The sequence below is a fragment of the Corapipo altera genome, unplaced genomic scaffold (genome assembly GCF_003945725.1).
Source record: "Corapipo altera isolate COAL_440 unplaced genomic scaffold, ASM394572v1 2b, whole genome shotgun sequence".
Taxonomy (NCBI): domain Eukaryota; kingdom Metazoa; phylum Chordata; class Aves; order Passeriformes; family Pipridae; genus Corapipo; species Corapipo altera.
This window is the reverse complement of record NW_020884874.1, coordinates 7,706,445-7,719,757: the sequence shown is the minus strand read 5'-3', so window position 1 is coordinate 7,719,757 and position 13,313 is coordinate 7,706,445.

The window sequence follows — 13,313 nt, the reverse complement described above, 5'->3', positions numbered from 1 at the left end:
TTTCATTCAACAAAAATCTCCACATTCTCCAACAAAAATCCCCAAAAATTTGGGGCCAGATCCAACACCCATAAGCTTCTACTAGTGGCTTCCTTGTTTTCAGCAAGATGCAGCCATGTTCCCCACATGTGAATGCAGTGTGCATGGTGATGCAAAGGGGTAGTCCCCCTTTCTCTATGTGGAGATGGGGCATTATTAACATCTCAATAAATGACTTTCCAAATGAACTCAGGGTTAGTTTGACAAGCCATTGCCAATTCTTAACCTAATCCATCAAACACTTAGGATTTACCTATACAATGCAAATATTCTCAAGGTAGCTGGAGACAGTAGCATGCTCTCTAATGTTATTAGTACAACATTTAATATGGAATAATTTCTCCTGAGAGTAGTTCTTCCACAGCCTGTTGGCCTGTGGAAGGGCTCATGAGAACAAACATTTGCAGGGCCAGGCTCTTTGTCAAGGTCTTTCCAAGTCAGCATTTCCCTGCACTCAGGTTACACCTGGCTCAGCAGGGAGCTCACAATGACACCTTGTATTTGAAAGTGAAGATCTATATAAACGTGCATATTTTAGAGGCAATTCAGAGAGATTTGCATTTTGTGTGCATTCAGGCTTATAGGGATTTGATTTCCGATACATGACTGAAATGATTTAGGTAGCAGACTTTATCATCCAGCATCTTTATTGTAATGGATACAATTGGGAATGTTTCTTGGTTTTGCATTAAAGATAGCTTTGAAACAGGAGCTGTCAGCTCTGCCTTGTAGCAGCACAAAGCTCTTCATTCTAGAACACACACTACATTTGATGCACTCTAAAGGTCTACTGTGTCCCAACAGATGGAGGGGCTGGTTATTTTAAATCCACCAGTTTATCTTCAGCAGTTTGAAGAGCAGTACTAGGCTTTCTGCCATACGTGCTTTGAGATGTAGTGTTTTCATCATTATGCAGGAGCCTCAGGAAAGATACTCGAGCCTTGCTTCGGTTATCAGCCTTCAGTTTTCCAAGTGAAACCCTCAGCATCCTGCTCATGAATGCATAATTGCTCTGGTTTAGACTTCATCAAAATGTCCAGAATGAATGACCTGGAGCTGAAGAAAAAGACCTGATCAATTCTATACCACCCAATCAAAATCCTAAACTAAAAAAATCTCATCTGCAAAGGGTCATTCAATTCTCTCTTGAATCCAGTAATACTCCCTGCAATGTATGTGCTACAAGTACATGAATAAAACATTTTCAGGCTTTTCAGAAGTGAACTGAGACTCTTTCTTTTATGCTTTCAGCTTAGCAGGAGCTATGCTTTAACAACTGATGGGTGTACAATATAAAAATTGAGCACACAGCAGAATTAAATCGTGGTAGCTTGGGTTTGCTGCATAAACTGAATGATCGCATTCCACCAAAATCTCTCTTGAATGACCTAGTGTGAAAAGTATTCTTTATGTGGCACAAATTATTAAAGGAAGCAATGCCTCTGTAAAGCAATTGTTCTGTTTCACTCTTTTCAACAACTCTGACTGAAAACACAGCATGGACTTTTTTTTTCAGATTGCTTAGTGTGCATAATCTGGATTTAAAATCTGTGTTGAAATATGTAAACTTCACGTGACAAAACTGTATATTTTTTCTACTGAATTGCATAAAATGCAGACGGTTTTTGAGGGGTAAGACTGAACTTTGCATTCAGAGGAATACATACACCAGAGTACAGTAACAAATGCATATTGTGTGATTGTTTGGACTAGTAGGATTCAAAACTGACTGACTTCATACAGCTGATTATAGCAATTAGAGCCATAATAGCAAGGATTAAAAAACCCCCAATTTTAAAATGGGTAGAAACCATGTTGTGAGAATCCTGATTGTTTTAGGAGTCAGGGAGAATTCCCTCTGAAAGCAGATTACCTGGTAGCTGTTCAGTTACAAAGACAGTCTGAGGCATGTTAGTAGAATGAAAATGGACTTCATTGAATCATGAAACATGATAAACAATATGGATTTGTTGAAGTCTTTGCCTGAACAGGGCAGTTTCAGTGTTTTAATGTGTAAGTACAAGAAAGTTTTTGAACAATGAGCAAGAAAAGTCCCTGGGCAGGGCTGTGGGAGTAATGCAAAGAAGTCATGGCATTATTATTCTGATAATGACATTTGCTATCATATATCTACTATATACAATTTTTAAAATATGTTTTCTAAAACTTGCTGTCATTTATTGTCTTTTTATGTTTCCATCAGTATCTTCAAAACCCTTTTTAAGGCTATTGTCACTACTCTGATTTTATTATCTTTCCTGTTTCAGGAATTAGTAGTTGCCTCCATTCCAAAATTCTCAGGCTTCCATAAGGTGTGCCCTCTCGCAAAGTCCCCTCAGGAAATGAGCCAGCGTGAAGCATTAGCAGGATGACAGACTTGACTCTTTTCCCCTGCTAGTCTGTGTTTTTACTGAAATTAAAATATCAAAAGAACATTCAGCTATTTTCAGAACACAAACTCCACAGTAATTTAGCCCTGTTAATCTGGCACTGATGTAAGCCCTCTGAACATGGTGGAGGAACCGGATGAGAGGTAAGGCATCCACACATACTCCTGCGACCTGACTGAGATGTCTGCTTTGATCCCAAAGTGCGTGATTCAATGTACCAGGGATTTGTGGATTTTGCTAGGTGGCTGATAGGGGTCTGTGGCTTAAATTAGTATTTCAGTTTGTTTACATTTAGCAGGTCTGTTCTTACTCAGCAATGCAGGCTGACACTGTTCAACGTCTACTTCAGTCCTTTTTTCCCCCCTCCAGTCTGATATCATGCATTCCTCAGAGCAGAGACAGTCTTTGCTGAGTGTCTGCAAAACTACTACTAAGCTTTAGGTATTAATCAGCAGGTTTTATACTGCTTTCTGTAGCAGCAGTAATTAAAGCGCAGGTCTTCAAAGGTAATTTGGTGCCTGACTTGAATTCTTATTGAGACCAGTGTCCTTGCAGGTTATAGTCTGACTGCCTTCCATTTAAAATTAGTATATAATACTGAAGGCTTTTATAGAACTCACAGGATCTCTGCTTATTTTTCAGAGAAATAACATCTAAGTCCCTCTATCTTCTGTTTTTCTTGCCTGCTTGTTTGCTTTCTATATTATAGAACCTATGATTGCTATGGCAGAAAGGGTGTTTGTAAACACAGTTCCACCAAGATGGTGACTTTGGTACAGCTGGGTTCAGAGTTGCCTGCTCTCCACAGTCTGCCTGCACTCCTGTCCCAGGCTCTCACACACAAGGGTCAGTGCCATTTCAGAGCAGCCATACTCTTTTAGGCATACTCAGAGAGAGCTGAGGGCCTCAGCTGTACCCCAGTTTTGGGCTTGAGCCAATAATTGCGCTGAAGACCTGAATGATGGGTTTACACTCATTTCTGAGATAACAGGAGGAGGGGCTGAATGAGAAGCTGATGAGCTGGGAATATGGAAAATTGCATTCTTTTTCAGCTGGACTCTTCAATTTTGATTTCCAGTAACACTGAAATACTCTTACTTATCAGCTAAGTATGGCTAATTATAGCTAAGATATTTAATTTATATATATTCATGGTTTTATATGTATATAGCAGATATAGCTCGTACAGCTAATTATAGCCAATAAATTATAGCTAAGGGCCTTTTGAGATGGTCTCAGCCCTGAAGAGCTGGCAGTCTTACTTCAAAAACATACACACCAGATGGGTAGACAAGAAAAATGTGATTCCTCATCAACTCAGCACACCCCAGCCTTTGGGACGTGAGGGTAATGGATGGCCTCTCACCTCCTCATCTCCTGCCTGGAACAGGCAAGGCTTCCCTGTCATGCAAGCTGCCCTGAGGCCAGAGGGAACTGCTGGCTGTGGATAAGGAGCAGGGCAAACTCCCCAGGTGGGATCATGGCAGCAGCTGTTGCCCTAGGGTGGAAGATGAAGTTGAGTGCAGGGAACACCCTGGCTGTGCACCTGTGGGGAACCGGGAGCCCACGGTCATGGCACGCACTTCTGAACCCCCTGGCTCATGAGCATAACCAGCAGGTCATGAACAGGCTGAGGGAAATGATCGCTACCCTTTATTCATCTCTCGTGTGAGCACATTTGCAATATAGTGTGCAGTTTGGGGACCCAAGTGCAAGAGTAGCCTGAGAGAGGCCAGAGGAAAGACATTGTGGTGGTCTTGGTTCTAGAACATGTAGAATATGAGAAGAGGCTTGGGGAGCTCAGCTTGTTCCACCGGGGAAAGGTAGGAAAAATTGGGGTTTAATTGTTGTCTTGTGCTACTTACATGACAGGATGGGGTACCAGGAAGGTTAGGAAGGGGGCAGGAGCTGGGGTGGCAGGTAGGGGATCTGGTGGGGAAAAGGACAGCATCAAAAGGACATTGCTTGTGACAAACCCTTCAACAGGAATCTTACAAGCTCCAAAGAAGTCCTGCATCCAGTTTTGGACACTGGAATTAGCGGATATGAACTGGTAAAATTCAGAGTAGAGCAAATCACAAGAGCCACAGATGTAAAAAAGTAGAAAGAGTGGAGCATATTTAGCTGCAAAAAGAGAACTAGGAAGCATAATGAAACCTGTAGGTAAAAGGCAGTTGCTGAGATATAGGGACAGAGCCTGTCCTTCCTGCATGCTCTGAAGATAACAAGTCATGTTCCAAAGCACTGAGCTAGTTTGCTTGGGGGGAGCTTGTGGATATTTCTGAAAGCAGGTTAGACAAACATCATTTGGTAATAGTTTAGATCTAGCTGATCATAACTTTGGAAGAGGGGAGGGCTGGAGGGCCTCTCATGGACCTTCTCTTCCCTCTGATTCTAGTATAATATTGATTATGCAATCCCAGAGCACAAAGAGTACACATTCAGAATATCTCCACTCAAAAAAAATTTTCTGCTGTGTAAAACATCTCTTTAAACAAAATAATCAGGATTAATAATGCCAAGTTGTTCTAGTTTCCCACTTTTGTGAGTACTACCTCCTTGAATTTATTGCTTCAGTACTGAAAATTCAGAAGGATCCTCTGAGACTGTCAGGTGGATAACATAAACAAGCTTATATGAGACTTTACTTTTCTGTGTGCCCAGTATATAGTTCCTTGTTTCCACTGTGTAATAGTAATATATACAGGAAGTATCTGTTCTCAGCTGGTGGCAACAAGACTTGTAGATATCTCCAGCTCCAACCCATGCCTCCAGTTAGCAAATTCCAGTAACTGTGTTGTCCATTCAAGTGCTTGGAGTAGTGCTACACTGGGTATGTTTGAAAAAGGGCAAACCAGCACAGCTCCAACACAACCCTAACCACAGGAGGTGGAAGGTGTGAAGACACGTGTCTTGCACAAACAAACATCGGTCTTCCAAGGCAGGAAGGACAAATCTCACCATGCACAGCACTCTCTGGAACAGCAGATCTGCAAAGCATGCGTCAGAAAAACTCGTGTCACCATAGCAGATGGTAATGGATGTGATCTTTACCTCAGGTCTGCAGATAAAACTTGTGGGAGTGGGAGACTAAAGGGCAGAGCCTCCAAGGATTTGGGGGATATGGAGAAGTAGGACTGGCAGAATTGTTTTAAGGACAAGGGTAAATAAGGAAAAACAAAGAGTTTGTGTGGGTGAAAGATAATTTTAATGATGCTGCACGGTGGGGATAATGAATTGTTATCAAATCACTATTTCACTACTTTTGAGGTTAACTTTATTGCCCTTTAGTGAACAACCCCATGAACACTGAAGCTACAGGAATTCTGGTGTCTAACAGACACTTTCTGTGTGAAGTGAGCCTTTAGGAAGTCTCACTGTCTCTCACATGGAACAAGTCTATATTGTTCCAAATTTCTTAATTAGGATTTTTAAAGGATGCCTCTCTTTTCCCCAGGTTCTCTGTTTTCATGGGATAAGCAGGAACTTAATTCTGTTTATGGCTTTCACTACTGTGTAAAAGCCTGTTGAGATGGGCCAGTGGGTTCCAACACAAGAATTAAGGAAATGTGAAGATGGACATGCACCACATGATCATGTAAACTAACAGTTTAATCAGTTAGGCAGGCTGGAAATTATGGAAGCTTTAAATAATAAAAAAACTATCATGCCTTTGATAGCATGAGGAAGACAGTAAAGAAGAGAAAAACAAGTTCAAAGAAGTTGTTTCTTAATGTCTGTCTCCCTGAAATATGCTTCTTTATGTAACAACACTTAAATCAAACGGTGATAAGGCATTTGTCAAATGGTCCAGATTTACTGTGCTTGAAATAGGAAGAGGAGTTACTGAAATTTTAGTAAGTGTTCAGGAAACCTGGAGCTCATAATATACTATGAAAGGTTTGTTTGTTTTGTCTAATTTACATCTTTCAACCTTTCATTTTCTGTAGAAGGAGATAGAATGTGAATTACTTTTTTAACGCAGCAAAGATTCTCTGAAGGTTACTGTAGTCTCTATAGTCCATTCAGCACATTCAGAATCCAAATTAGTTCCACATCAGAGTCTTTTTGTGAGGCTTTTCATTACAGGGGGACATGTAAAGCACTCGAATTTCTTTTTTAATTTCAGATAAAGGTGGATCAAAAAGTGTATAGATCTCTTTATTTGTATTTTTAAAAGTCTTTTTAATACTTTTTCCTATCAAACATGAAAAGGAAAATAGTTGCATTTCTAGGTATTTGGGGACCTCTTTGAAGCACTGAGCAAAGGAATGCTTAATACTTTGAAACTATCCATTATTGAAACTATCAATTATTTTAACATTTTTTCAGAGGCAAAACAAGATCCTCACCAGACCAGCTTTGTGTCTCGTTTTTCTTGTTCTAAGAGATTGTCTATCTTTGGTGTAATGAGAAGATCGTCAGACTAACTTAATGTTTAGCACAAGATACTTTTCATCTTCAAAATGCTTTGTGAACATCAAGTGAGCATATCAACCGATGTTTCTCTAGTGAATACTTGTGTTGAATACAATCAACAGATCATGACTTTTTGTAAAATCTCACGGGAGTGACTATATACTAGTGTTAATTTTAAAACCTTCCAAAATTAAATACAGCAAACTAAAATAACACCTCTTGGGTTTCTAATGATAAGTAACTTTGTCTGCTGAAGGTTAATATCACCGAGGCCTGGTTTTGTAATTTTAATTCAGGTTTTGTTGAAGTCAGACTGCAGCACTGAATTCTGCTGAAGCAATTGTTTTATTATTGCAACGTGTGGGGGTTGATGAAGGCTTTTGTGACTCCTCCCATTATCTTGTTCCTACTTACATTTTACTACCACTATCAGGATGCATCAACAGAGATGAAAATTCTACCTACAATATATTCTGGGTCCTTAAAAGAAAGGCAGGGAATATACCAGAAAAACCGTATTCTCTAAAGAGCTTCATCAGACAACAGGTAAAGGTTGTGGTGCTAGGAAAGATTATGTAGAGAAGAAATGGACCAGTTAATTGTTCAGTTCTTGATATCAGATGCTGCCGGATGCTTTTTTAATAAGACTTGGCTCATTAAGTATGCAGTGGTTAGAAAAATGAAAACCTTTTCATCTGAAAGGAAGAAATAACTTGGAAAACTTAAGGAAACTGCACCTGAAAGATTTCTAAGGAGAAGTGACACTGCTGCACGTTTGTATTGTTGAACTTTTGACATATTTATGTAAGCAAAAATGCAATGAGGCACAGAGGATTACAAAATGGGATATAAAGTTCTCTGATTATACATTTTTTTTGTTTATGTGACCTTTCTTATTTTCTTCTTATTTTCCATTAGAAACAATCGCCTTTTGCTTTTTCATCCATTTTCTTCTCTACAGTTTTGTTCTGAATCTTAATGATTTTTTTCCCTGTGATATTCAATATCTTAATCAGTGTCTGGTCTTGACTCTATTCAAGTTAGGTATAATGCTTCCCCCTCCCAGTATTAAATTGTACATATTTTTATGACCTATAAACTCATAGCATATTATAAAGATTTGTTCCACTTCCTTTTTTACCTATTCCCAGGATACTTTTTTTCCCCCAAAGAAATTCTTACTTTTTAAATAATTGTGTAGAATTCATCCCTTTTAAAGGGATCTGTAAAAATTCTATTATCTTCCTCTCTTCTAAAATCATAAGTGGATAAGGCAGATGCTGAAATATTCTGAAGTTATTGCATCATTACAAAAGGTCTGTAATTACATTTATTATTAATGGTTTTCATTAACAGATTCTTTGAGTTTACATTGCTCCTTTCATCCAAAAGACTTCTGATACTACATAGTAAAGCATCCATTAAGCTTAAGACATCCCTGGAAGACAAATGAGTCCTCAGACATATCTAGATATGTGAAGAGGAGTTGAGGCAAAGACTGTTTACAAGACAGGAGCTGTGAGCTGGTGTTAGAAAGAAAAATAATTCTCATGACTTTTCTTCTCTCCCTGTACATTTCAACCATCTGAATTTTTTTTTTTTTGGTGCAATTTTGAAAGAGCTTTATCTACATCTCACAATGTCAAAAGCATTGTTGCAGAGGGAGCAGCCTCTTTCTGCCAAGGAGAGAATGAGAGACCTGGAGGACAAGGAAACTGGGGATTTCTTTGGTCAGACCCTGGACAATTGATCCTGGGGTCACAGAGGTTTGTGCTTAGCATGGTGCAGTTCTGTGTGATTCTTTTTGCTCAGCACTTGGGTGACAGCACTGCCAGAAGCTGGAGGCAACACTACTTGGATATGCACCTGCATTTCCTCCGGAGTTTAAGCCTATGATGCAGCCCTGCTTTGGCAGCACTCCCTGACACCCTTGAATGGATAAACACATACTGATATTACATCGAATATCACTAACCTGTGACTAGGAAAGAGAGCCAGAAATGAAGTCACCAGAATAATTGTTTCAGCTATAGTGGATATGCAATTTTTTCTTTTAATAACAGAGAGCAAAGATGTTCACAAGGTCTTGTTTGGTGCTTTTTTCCAGTGCCACCTTGGCACTGGAACACTGAATAGCTTCCAATTAATCACAAATTTGCTGGAGTTCGAGCAAAAATCAACATCTACTGTTCTGGGGATGTCAAGTGCCTGAGCTATTTGTCATGGATGGCTTCTGCTAATGGCAGATATGCTAATGGCATGATATTTTATCTTACAAATAATGAGAAGTTTGCATTGATCCATGGGAGTAAGAGGGAAGGGAAAGTTACCTATTAGATACTACACCTCACTAATGGACAGGTTAAGCTTCTGTCCATAGTACTTCCTTGTAGTACAGAGACTTTTTTTTTGTCTTCTGTTTTGTTTTTCTGGGGGGTTTGGTTTTTTTTTTTAGTTGGGTTAGCCTTTTTGTGGGTTTGGGGTTTTTTTGGTTTGGTTTGGTTTGGTTTTTGATTGAGTTTTGGGGTTCTTTTATATTTGCGTGAGTGATATCCTGGATGATAGCAAGAATTCAGGCACCGACACCTGAACCAAGGACATAAAATACTTCATTTGGTGCACAGTTGCTTTTTTCACCTTCTAAACTGGAACCTTCTGTATCTTTTTCCATTTCATCATGGTAGAGCAGCTTGACTCTGATGTTTGAGCTTCAGCAAAGGAAATATCAAAGCCTTTGACCCTCTTTCCTCCCAGGAACCTCACTTTGCATCTGTTGGAGGAGGGCAAATTTCACTGCTCCTAGAGGAGTCCCTCCTCTTCAGGTGGGGATGAAATTATTCACCTGCTATTTCCTATGGAATGCAAGGTTCATTGAATCATAGAATCATAGAATAGATTGGGTTGGAAAAGACCTCCAAGATCATCAAGTCCAACCCCTGATCCAACCCCAATTACTATATCATGGCACTAAGGGCCACGTCCAATCTCTTTTTAAAAACCTTCAGGGATGGTGAATCCACCACCTCTCTGGGTAGGCTGTTCCAGTGCCTGATAACCCTCTCTGTAAAGAATTTCTTCCTAACATCTAACCTAAACCTCCCCTGGCAGAGCTTGAGCCCATGTCCCCTTGTCCTATTGTTGGTTGCCTGGGAGAAGAGACCAACCCCCACCTGGCTATAACCTCCCTTCAGGTAGTTGAAGAGAGTGATGAGGTCGCCTCTAAGCCTTTTCTTCTCCAGACTAAACCCCAGCTCCCTCAGCCTCTCCTCATAGGACTTGTGCTCAAGTCCCTTCACCAGCCTCGTTGCTCTTCTCTGGACCCACTCCAGATCAGATGAAACAAAAGCAGCATTTCTCAGGGGTCTGGAAGTGGTGTTCTACAGGAATTGGGCTATCTTCCGCTGAACCTAGAAATTTCTTTCACTTTTCAGACTTTCCAGTGTTAGACTGCAGCCATGCTACTTAACCCATTCTGTTACTAGTCAAGGTGGCACTAGGAGTACTAGCCATGGATTATAACCCTTCTACCTGTTGCATAAGCATGAAGCAAGGTGCCCTTGCTGCAATGACCTTACACTTGAAGAAGCTACAAAGCTATTGTTGCTTTATTGCTGTTTTGGGACAGATACCTGCCTCTTTGTACCTCTGTTCATTTTCACCCTCTGATTTTGGTCTCAGTCCCTCATCTGACAATTTTTTCTATTAGAATTATCAAATGGGTATTCTCGATTTTTTCCCCCCTTTTGGCTGCCCATATTGTATCAAAAATGTGGTATTGTGAATAAGAGTTATCTCTTTGCTTTGAAAACTGTGACATGTTCAGTTATCCTTCTCAGGTTTGGGCAGCATGAAAAATACCAAAAATTTTCAGCATCTTCTCAGTTGTTGCTTTCTTGTATTTCAGTACTGGAAGTGAGTCCTTCAATTGGTGACATCCATTCATTTCTTTGTTTTAATGGAAACTGTTTGAGGATACTAAAAATGATGAAGCGTTTATCTAACAGCTATTCTCAGACATTTGCTAAGCATTCACAGTAATCCCTTCTGGTTGTGTGCAGGTAGATAAATATGCTATCTGAACTGAAGGGGTATGCAGAAATGATTCTTCTGCAGCAGCACAGCTTCAAGTGTGGGGCTGGAACACTTACAAGTGTGAGAGCCACTACTGCAGCTTGATCTGAGTCTGCTCAGCAGGCTCAGAGACCTCTGAGTAGTGGTGTAATGGTGCCTGAGCTGCATGACTCCCTTTTGTTGGTGGATTCAGTTTGGCTGTGGTGTTACAAGAGGTCATTCTCCCTGCACACGTTAGAGTATGGTCATGCATTTGATAATGAGAACTGAAAGGCCAGTACATCTGAACAGGGACAGAAAAAAGGAAAAGCTTCATTTTTCCAGAAATGCTCTCCCACCTGTTTTCTGCCTGAGAGCTCAAAGCAGACTTCACACACACGCAAGAGCTAAAGGGAGAGGAAGAGGCCATCACATTTTATCAATCCGTTTGTGTCTGACCTTCCTTTTTTCTTAAGGAAAATTATTTTACTTTAATTATTTTGGTAGAGTAGTTTCTTATAAATTTTTTCCTCAATCCCTATCTCCAGTCCAAAATACAATGAACTCACTACTTCAAGTGGGGAAATCTTTTTACAATAGATCAACAATATATGAGATACAAAATAACCTATTTGTGCATCATCTTTGACTTGAAACTATAAATAATTTTCTCCTGAAATCTAGCTTCACCCTTTTGGGCTGAAATAATCCAACTTGTCATTCATTCTCATTAGAGAGTCACTTGGATACAAGCAAGCAGAAAGCTATGGATGAGTAAGTTCAGGAAACTGGAAACAAAACACTTTTGTTATACTGACAGTAATTTCATATAACCATATGAAATGGCTGCAAGGTACGGAGGAATTGGGATAGTAACACAGGAGTCCACCTGACAGAAGAATAGCATGCAATCTGCTTAAAATGAAAAAAATTATGGCATCAACCTACATTCTGTCCTGATTTCAAAAGCAAATTACACTCAAAAAGTGTGAAAGGCCAAAAGATAGATAGAAAATGGAAATTCATTCTTTGTTCCTGAGAGTGCCCATCATGCAAAGACAACATTTTCTGAATCTTATTCACACTTTTGACTCTAATCATATCAGTTTCCAAGGTAAATAATTAATTTTTTTGAATAAAAAAATCTCTATCTCTCGTCCTCTTGATCGATAAAACAGATACCTAAAGTGGTGGGAATCATCATGCAACAGAAGGACTATGGGATATTCTTAGCCTGAAAAGTTTCCATCCAATTGAAGACTAAATTGTGTGAAGTAGATTGATGGTAAGGAAAACTGAGTCCTGACAATAACTGTCAGGGAAGATATATTAATGTACAGTAATGGAGTAGAAGATAGCCTTTTTTCCCCCTTCTATTGCAGCTTCAGTAATTACTTGCACAAAATGTCTAGTATGTGTCTTTTAAAAAGACATAAACCAAGTTACACTACTCCTTACATGAAAGGTTGAAGTAAACTGAAGACTAATTGGACCACGTGTAGGAAGAGAAATGATACAAGAGGTTTCTGGATACTTTATAATCATGAAGCATACTTTCATACAGTGATTTTGTTTTTCTTTTGGCTTTTTAGGAGAATTCAGCAAAATGTTCAGTGATTTCTCACAGAACCTGCATCATGCTTCCAGCCGCTCTTTCTTGAATGACCAATGTCCTTGACATGAACGCCCTTATCTATGCCCCTCTCCTGTGAAGTGTTAGAGCAGAAGTGGATGAAGAACAGCAATTCCATCCCATGGAAAGTACTTGAGGTTTCTGAAGTCTTTCTGTATCTTTTGTGGGAACAAAATATAAAGTGGCCCCTTTCAAATGCTTCTGTGAAAGAGAGCTGGGTTGAAATGCCTAGTCTGAGATCAAAGACCTCAGGTATGCAGTTCATTTTTGCCACAAGCAAAACTCACTCGAAATGCTCATGTTCCTATGAGATATTTCATCTTTGATATAGTGGGATATTTGGCTAAATTTCACTTTGAAAATGGTGCCATTGTGCTAGGATGAGAGGAACTTAAGTGGGGAGAGCTGATGTTGGAATGACGAGGAATTATGAAAGACCTGGAAAAGGAACATGCACATTTAATAAGGTGTTAGGTCTCTGCAGGATCCAGCCTACCTAAATTGAGACTTAGGAGCCCAAAGCCTAAGGCTCAGACAGTTACCCAGTCTGTCTGCTTCCTCCACTGCAAGATGCCTCTATACCATGTTTGAAAATTTCCTGGGCACTTACTGTAGTAATCTATTCATACCTAAAAGCACCTGTTAGAAAAGAGACAGGTAACTCCCACTCCCCAAAGCTGTCATGGTTCAGGCAGGCAGGCACCTGAACAGCATGGGTGCTCTGGGGTGGCCTGAAGTCCTGAATGTGACTGGGTCTGTGACTGGTCGATGGGTTTGTGTGG